This window comes from Scylla paramamosain, chromosome 24 (genome assembly GCF_035594125.1).
Source record: "Scylla paramamosain isolate STU-SP2022 chromosome 24, ASM3559412v1, whole genome shotgun sequence".
In the NCBI taxonomy this organism is placed as follows: domain Eukaryota; kingdom Metazoa; phylum Arthropoda; class Malacostraca; order Decapoda; family Portunidae; genus Scylla; species Scylla paramamosain.
Genome location: NC_087174.1, coordinates 21,873,108 through 21,880,607, shown reverse-complemented (window position 1 = coordinate 21,880,607; position 7,500 = coordinate 21,873,108). Strand labels below are relative to the sequence as shown.

At 40.3% G+C, this 7,500-nt stretch overlaps 1 protein-coding gene and 1 long non-coding RNA gene across 3 annotated transcripts in view; one reads left to right on the top strand and one right to left on the bottom strand.

The window, feature by feature from the left end:
• LOC135112888 (uncharacterized) overlaps positions 1–7,500 on the top strand; it is a 42,131-nt gene that overhangs the window by 5,283 nt on the left and 29,348 nt on the right. The window contains exon 1 of one of the 2 annotated variants that reach the window (XM_064027835.1): positions 5,726–5,748. The exons of the other annotated variant lie outside the window; for it this stretch is intronic. The gene's annotated coding sequence lies outside the window, so the exon portion shown is untranslated. Of the gene's footprint in view, positions 1–5,725; positions 5,749–7,500 lie in introns of those variants that run through there. 2 annotated transcript variants of the gene reach the window in all.
• LOC135112889 (uncharacterized) overlaps positions 5,759–7,500 on the bottom strand; it is a 2,595-nt gene continuing 853 nt past the window's right edge. Inside the window, exon 3 of the long non-coding RNA XR_010274596.1 lies at positions 5,759–7,154. This is a non-coding gene — a long non-coding RNA (uncharacterized LOC135112889). The remainder of the gene's footprint in view (positions 7,155–7,500) is intronic.

The window sequence follows — 7,500 nt, the reverse complement described above, 5'->3', positions numbered from 1 at the left end:
CTCTCTCTCTCTCTCATATAAACACACATTCTCTCTCTCTCTCTCTCTCTCTCTCTCTCTCTCTCTCTCTCTCTCTCTCTCTCTCTCTCTCTCTCTCTCTCTCTCTCTCTCTCTCTCTCTCTCTCTCTCTCTCTCTCTCTCTCTCTCTCTCTCTCTCTCTCTCTCTCTCTCTCTCTCTCTCTCTCTCTCTCTCTCTCTCTCTCTCTCTCTCTCTCTCTCTCTCTCTCTCTCTCTCTCTCTCTCTCTCTCTCTCTCTCTCTCTCTCTCTCTCTCTCTCTCTCTCTCTCTCTCTCTCTCTCTCTCTCTCTCTCTCTCTCTCTCTCTCTCTCTCTCTCTCTCTCTCTCTCTCTCTCTCTCTCTCTCTCTCTCTCTCTCTCTCTCTCTCTCTCTCTCTCTCTCTCTCTCTCTCTCTCTCTCTCTCTCTCTCTCTCTCTCTCTCTCTCTCTCTCTCTCTCTCTCTCTCTCTCTCTCTCTCTCTCTCTCTCTCTCTCTCTCTCTCTCTCTCTCTCTCTCTCTCTCTCTCTCTCTCTCTCTCTCTCTCTCTCTCTCTCTCTCTCTCTCTCTCTCTCTCTCTCTCTCTCTCTCTCTCTCTCTCTCTCTCTCTCTCTCTCTCTCTCTCTCTCTCTCTCTCTCTCTCTCTCTCTCTCTCTCTCTCTCTCTCTCTCTCTCTCTCTCTCTCTCTCTCTCTCTCTCTCTCTCTCTCTCTCTCTCTCTCTCTCTCTCTCTCTCTCTCTCTCTCTCTCTCTCTCTCTCTCTCTCTCTCTCTCTCTCTCTCTCTCTCTCTCTCTCTCTCTCTCTCTCTCTCTCTCTCTCTCTCTCTCTCTCTCTCTCTCATATAAACACACATTCTCTCTCTCTCTCTCTCTCTCTCTCTCTCTCTCTCTCTCTCTCTCTCTCTCTCTCTCTCTCTCTCTCTCTCTCTCTCTCTCTCTCTCTCTCTCTCTCTCTCTCTCTCTCTCTCTCTCTCTCTCTCTCTCTCTCTCTCTCTCTCTCTCTCTCTCTCTCTCTCTCTCTCTCTCTCTCTCTCTCTCTCTCTCTCTCTCTCTCTCTCTCTCTCTCTCTCTCTCTCTCTCTCTCTCTCTCTCTCTCTCTCTCTCTCTCTCTCTCTCTCTCTCTCTCTCTCTCTCTCTCTCTCTCTCTCTCTCTCTCTCTCTCTCTCTCTCTCTCTCTCTCTCTCTCTCTCTCTCTCTCTCTCTCTCTCTCTCTCTCTCTCTCTCTCTCTCTCTCTCTCTCTCTCTCTCTCTCTCTCTCTCTCTCTCTCTCTCTCTCTCTCTCTCTCTCTCTCTCTCTCTCTCTCTCTCTCTCTCTCTCTCTCTCTCTCTCTCTCTCTCTCTCTCTCTCTCTCTCTCTCTCTCTCTCTCTCTCTCTCTCTCTCTCTCTCTCTCTCTCTCTCTCTCTCTCTCTCTCTCTCTCTCTCTCTCATATAAACACATTCTCTCTCTCTCTCTCTCTCTCTCTCTCTCTCTCTCTCTCTCTCTCTCTCTCTCTCTCTCTCTCTCTCTCTCATATAATAACACATTCTCTCTGTCTCTCTCTCTCTCTCTCTCTCTCTCTCTCTCTCTCTCTCTCTCTCTCTCTCTCTCTCTCTCTCTCTCTCTCTCTCTCTCTCTCTCTCTCTCTCTCTCTCTCTCTCTCTCTCTCTCTCTCTCTCTCTCTCTCTCTCTCTCTCTCTCTCTCTCTCTCTCTCTCTCTCTCTCTCTCTCTCTCTCTCTCTCTCTCTCTCTCTCTCTCTCTCTCTCTCTCTCTCTCTCTCTCTCTCTCTCTCTCTCTCTCTCTCTCTCTCTCTCTCTCTCTCTCTCTCTCTCTCTCTCTCTCTCTCTCTCTCTCTCTCTCTCTCTCTCTCTCTCTCTCTCTCTCTCTCTCTCTCTCTCTCTCTCTCTCTCTCTCTCTCTCTCTCTCTCTCTCTCTCTCTCACTTAAACACTTAAACACTTAAACACTTTATTATGTTTGTCTGTAGTACATAATATTATATAAGCTTAAGGTACAATTAATTGAAAGACAAACAGCCCGTTATGAAGCACAAGCTTTTTGGGCACACTTAATATCTACTTAATACTGAAATGTAAAACAACACTAAACTAAAAATCTAATTGAAGAAAATGTAAAAAAAAATATATATAAATAAATAAATAGCAATAACAAAAGATTTAGGGATAAATGGCTTTGCAAGAACAGGAAGGAAAGGAGAAAAATCATAATTATACATGAGAAATAGAGAAAATTGAAGTGGAATCTGATTATAAACAAGCAAATATTTGTTTTGAGAATAATTAAACAAACAGAAATAAATATGTATATATACTACAGGATATAAACTATTTTAGTTACAGAGGATATGAACTATTTGGTTACAATACCAAGAAACAAAATAATTGATATTGATAAAAATTGATTGAAGTACAAGATGTGTCAGTATTGAGACAATAAATATTCTTTTAGTTTTCTCTTAAAGATATTTACGCTTAATGAATTTTTTATATGTGACAGGGTGCTATTCCATATTTTGGGACCTTTATACATTAGAGAGTGTTGGTAGAGAGTTAAGGTATGATGGGGAATCTGTAGAGAATGCCTGTAGCGTGTGGAGTGGTTATGAGTTAGGGTCAGGGTATTGTTGTTGTTGGAATTTATCAATTTGAACATGTATGATGCAATAGAGAAGTTTGATAAGTCAGAGAGTTGAAGGATTTTCATAGATTTAAAGAGTGGAGGTGTGTGTTGGAGGAAGTCACTATTAGTCATGATTCTAATAATTTTCTTGTGGAGGATGTTTAGATTTTGTAGATGACATGGGTAGGTAGTGGACCAAATTGGATTACAGTAGGTTAAGTGTGGGTATATATGGGCATAATACATGATTTTCATAATTTCCACTGGAACAAAGTTTTTATTTTCAGCAATAGAGCTATTGATCTAGATAATTTTAGGCAAAGGTTTGATATGTGATATTTAAAGGTAAGATTATTGTCTTACCTTGTCTCTCTCTCTCTCTCTCTCTCTCTCTCTCTCTCTCTCTCTCTCTCTCTCTCTCTCTCTCTCTCTCTCTCTCATCTTGGAGGGGAAATTGTACACTTCCAATGAGAGAGAGAGAGAGAGAGAGAGAGAGAGAGAGAGAGAGAGAGAGAGATTTCATCCCTTTCATATCGTTTCAGGCAAATAACATTCTCTCTCTCTCTCTCTCTCTCTCTCTCTCTCTCTCTCTCTCTCTCTCTCTCTCTCTCTCTCTCTCTGACAAGTTACCTTGTACCATTTTCTTATAAAATGGAAGATAATAAAAAATTATCAATAAAGAATGACAGGTATGATGTCTCTGTTGTGATAAAAGAGGTGGATCCTGTAAATCATTTTGCGAGTCCTCACTGATGTCTTTGCTGTCTTCAGTTTGTTCTTCTAAATATTCAGTGTCAGTGTCTTCAAACTCAGAAGCAGTGGTAAATACATATGTTGTGTCCTGCTCCATGGTGAGTTATGATCTGAGATCCTTGGCTCTTATCAGGCTGTCTCTTACCACTCATCATGGTGCTTTCCACCCGGCGGGTCGCTGGGGTTGCCAAGTGTTGCCCGGAGAACGGGAAAATAGCTTAGTTACCGCTACATTTCCAGAGCTAGTGACAACACTACATGTGGAAACGTGCCAGACGCTTCCACTCACACCTTCTCACTCAAGAAACCGCGCTTGGACCTCAAAATTGGGGCGCAAAAATTCTTGATTAAGGGTGTGACCGCCGTCGCCGCGGACGCATTTTTGCAATTGTATATGTACGATTGCCGGAAGGAAAGGGTTAAGGAGTATGGGCAAGTTAGGAATGATAGGGATTGGTAAGTTAGGAATGGATTGAGTAAATAAATTGTGAATGGGATAGATAAGTCAGTTAGAAGTAGTGTTGGTTAGGCAGGATTAAGGTGAATAAGTAGGTTAGGAAAGGGATTTGTAAGCAAGTTAGGAATGGAATGGGTAATTTATGAGAAGGATTATTAAGTTAGAAATATAGTGGTGAGTGTATTTAAGTTAAGAATGGGAGGAGTAAATAAGTTAGGAATGGTGTGGAATGAAATGGGTAATCTATAAATGTGGAAAAGTCAATGTAATATATAAGTTAGGAACAGAGTGGGTAAGAGGAAGAGGACATGCAAGTTAGGAATGGGATAAATTAGGAATGGGACATTTAAGTTAGGAATGGGATAAATTAGGAATGGGGTATGTAAATTAGTAATGGGATATTTAAGTTAGGAATGTGATATGTAGTTTAGGAATGGGATATGTAAGTTAGGAATGAAATATGCAAGTTAGGAATGGTATATTTAAGTTAGGAATGGGATATGTAAGTTGGGAATGGGATATGTAGTTTAGGAATGGGATATGTAAGTTAGGAATGAAATATGCAAGTTAGGAATGGTATATTTAAGTTAGGAATGGGATATGTAAGTTAGGAATGGGATATGTAGTTTAGGAATGGGATATGTAAGTTAGGAATGAAATATGCAAGTTAGGAATGGTATATTTAAGTTAGGAATGGGATATGTAAGTTAGGAATGGGATATGCAAGTTAGGAATGGGATAAGTTAGGAAAAACAATAATTTTACAAACTGGTTGAATGAGTTAAGAACGGTGTGAGAAAGTTAGGAACAGGGTGGGTGAGTTAGGGAAGGTGGTGGTGGTGGTGGTGGTGGTGGTGGTAGTCAGGAAACAGAAGTATGAATATTAATGAGTTATAATTTTTCTCACCTATAAAATTTGCATTCTTGTGTCACTTCAATTAAATAAGACATTTATGAGGCAGTTAGGTTAGGTTAGGTTAGGTTAGGTTAGGTTAGGATATTGTGGATAGTCATCTGTCTTAATGCTATAACTTGTGTGTGTGTGTGTGTGTGTGTGTGTGTGTGTGTGTGTGTGTGTGTGTGTGTGTGTGTGTGTGTGTGTGTACTTTAAAATTGAATGTGTTATGTAGTTGTATCTCAGTTGTACTTAATCTCTCTCTCTCTCTCTCTCTCTCTCTCTCTCTCTCTCTCTCTCTCTCTCTCTCTCTCTCTCTCTCTCTCTCTCTCTCTCTCTCTCTCTCTCTCTCTCTCTCTCTCTCTCTCTCTCTCTCTCTCTCTCTCTCTCTCTCTCTCTCTCTCTCTCTCTCTCTCTCTCTCTCTCTCTCTCTCTCTCTCTCTCTCTCTCTCTCCTCCTCCTCCTCCTCCTCCTCCTCCTCCTCCTCCTCCTCCTCCTAATGCTGGGGAAATTCTTTTCTTCTTCTTGCTTCTAGTACAACAACCACTATTACTACTGCAACTACTACTACTACTACTACTACTACTACTACTTTTCAGGCCAGGACAATGACAGCACCTACACTATCCTGGACCTCTACTACTACTACTACTACTATTACTGCTACTACTACCACTGCTACCAACACTGGCCTCTATGTTGGCCTGGTGTTTGGGTTAATTTTGTGTCTAATGTTTGTGGCAACACTGTTCTTCCTTAGACGGTAAGTTATAAGTGTGTTGTTGTTGTTGTTGTTGTTGTTATTGCTGTTGTTGTTGATGTTGTTCTACTTCCTCCTAGTCCTTATATAATCACCATCATTATCTCTACCCTCACAGAAAACAGAGAAGAGGAGGGGGAAGGAGCAGCCTGGAGGAGGAGGAGGAGGAGGAGGAGGAGGGGGTTAGAGGCTGCCCCTGCCTCCACCAATGACATGAAATCTGAGGTCAACCATTCCATGACCTATTCCAGCATTATTGACCCTACTACTGGTAAGCTGACTAAATTATTCTCTCCACCAGTGTTTCTTCTTTCCTCCATATCTCCTTCCACAAGTTACCTCCACGTTTCTCCTTCCGCTTGAACCTTCTTTGATCTTTCCTCCATCTCTCCTCCAAGTCAGACTATTCTATCATGCTTACTAACATTGTAATTTTCAATCTGTAGAACACCACCTCTCCTCTTCTAAACCTCATCTTCTTTTCCTCACGTAAACTCAGGTGTCTGAGGCAACTGACAGTAGGCCCTTTTCTGTTCCTTCATACTTTCTCTATCTCATTTTTCAATCCAAAGCTGGATGCTGCGTTTATGTGGGCAGCGACTTAACCTGCTCTCGTGCACAGTTTTATCCCTATGTGTAACCAATTTACCTCTCTGTTGGTGAAATCATATACTCATGTACCTGTTTTATGAGGTGATATGATGTGCTTAGTTACCCTTTGGGAATCTATAATTTATACTTTCTAAGGTAAAACCATATGCTGATTTTCCCAATGTTTGTCTTATTCACCCTTTGTGTGAGGTAAAATTTTAGGCTGATTTACCTCTGGTGTACTTAATTTACCCTTCCTAATGAGAAAAATGAAAAATTATTCTGGGGGAATTCAGTGCCTCTCATTATTTGAATTATACATGTAGTCATATGCATCATAGAATATAACAAAAATTTACAGAATAATGACCATTCCACACAATAAATTATGTACATACAATAATGACTAAATATAATTTGGTATGAATGGGAGCATAAACCAGGGTGCACATTGTCTTGACCCACCCGCCACCACCATCCCTGATGGTTCTCCCAGGCATATACTGACTCTAATCATTATTATATACATCTTAAAATATTACATGAAAATTTACAGAATACAAAGTAAACCAATATATCCATACAATAACTCCTCCTAGCTTTAAATGTTTTATAAAGATGGCTTACACTGTTCTGATGTCAGTGTGTGCAGGGCAGGCCATATACATGAAATACTTGAAGCCTTTTGCAAATAACTGATTTTGAGGCTTGCCGGCTCGGAAAAAAAAAAATCTTAAAGACACATTTTTGCCGTCAGTTGTTGCCTCCCTACTAACACAGAACAGGTCACGTTTTTAACACTGCATAGCTTACCTCTTTATTTAACCTGTTCAAGTTTTTTTGGCCCATGACATTACAGTAGACAGCACCTTTGTACTTCCTTTAAATATTATTTTTTTCTAAAAAAAACATTGTGTTTTTTATTTCTTTTGGGTACTCTATTGCAAATACCGAAAAATAATAGTAAAGCGCTTCTAAGGCTTCACTGAACTTTGTTATGTTGTTGTTGAGAACTTTCTCCCCGTTGATGAAGATTTGAAATGACTTTGCCGTCATCACCAAAGTGGGAGTTGGAGACTTGATCATCTGGAGAAAGTTAAGGAATAGTTGTCAAATTTAACTGTTAACCTGTGCCATCCTTGTTTTCATCACGTAGTTAGATATACAATATGCATACAATCTACTTTTTTGGTCCATTATGGCTGTTGCTGTCTGTCTTTCCATTATAATTAACTGTCATTAATACTCAAATATAAATTTTGAGGCCTTAAGTCTCTCCCACAATGTAGAAGCAAAATTTTGACATTTTTTCCATCTTAATTATATAGTAAAGACACAAATTAAACTTAGTTCATTGGTATCCATCATCAGCGTTTCCTCGTCTTCTGTGAAGAGCGATGGAATCAGCTGGACCGCAAATAGTAATCCATGT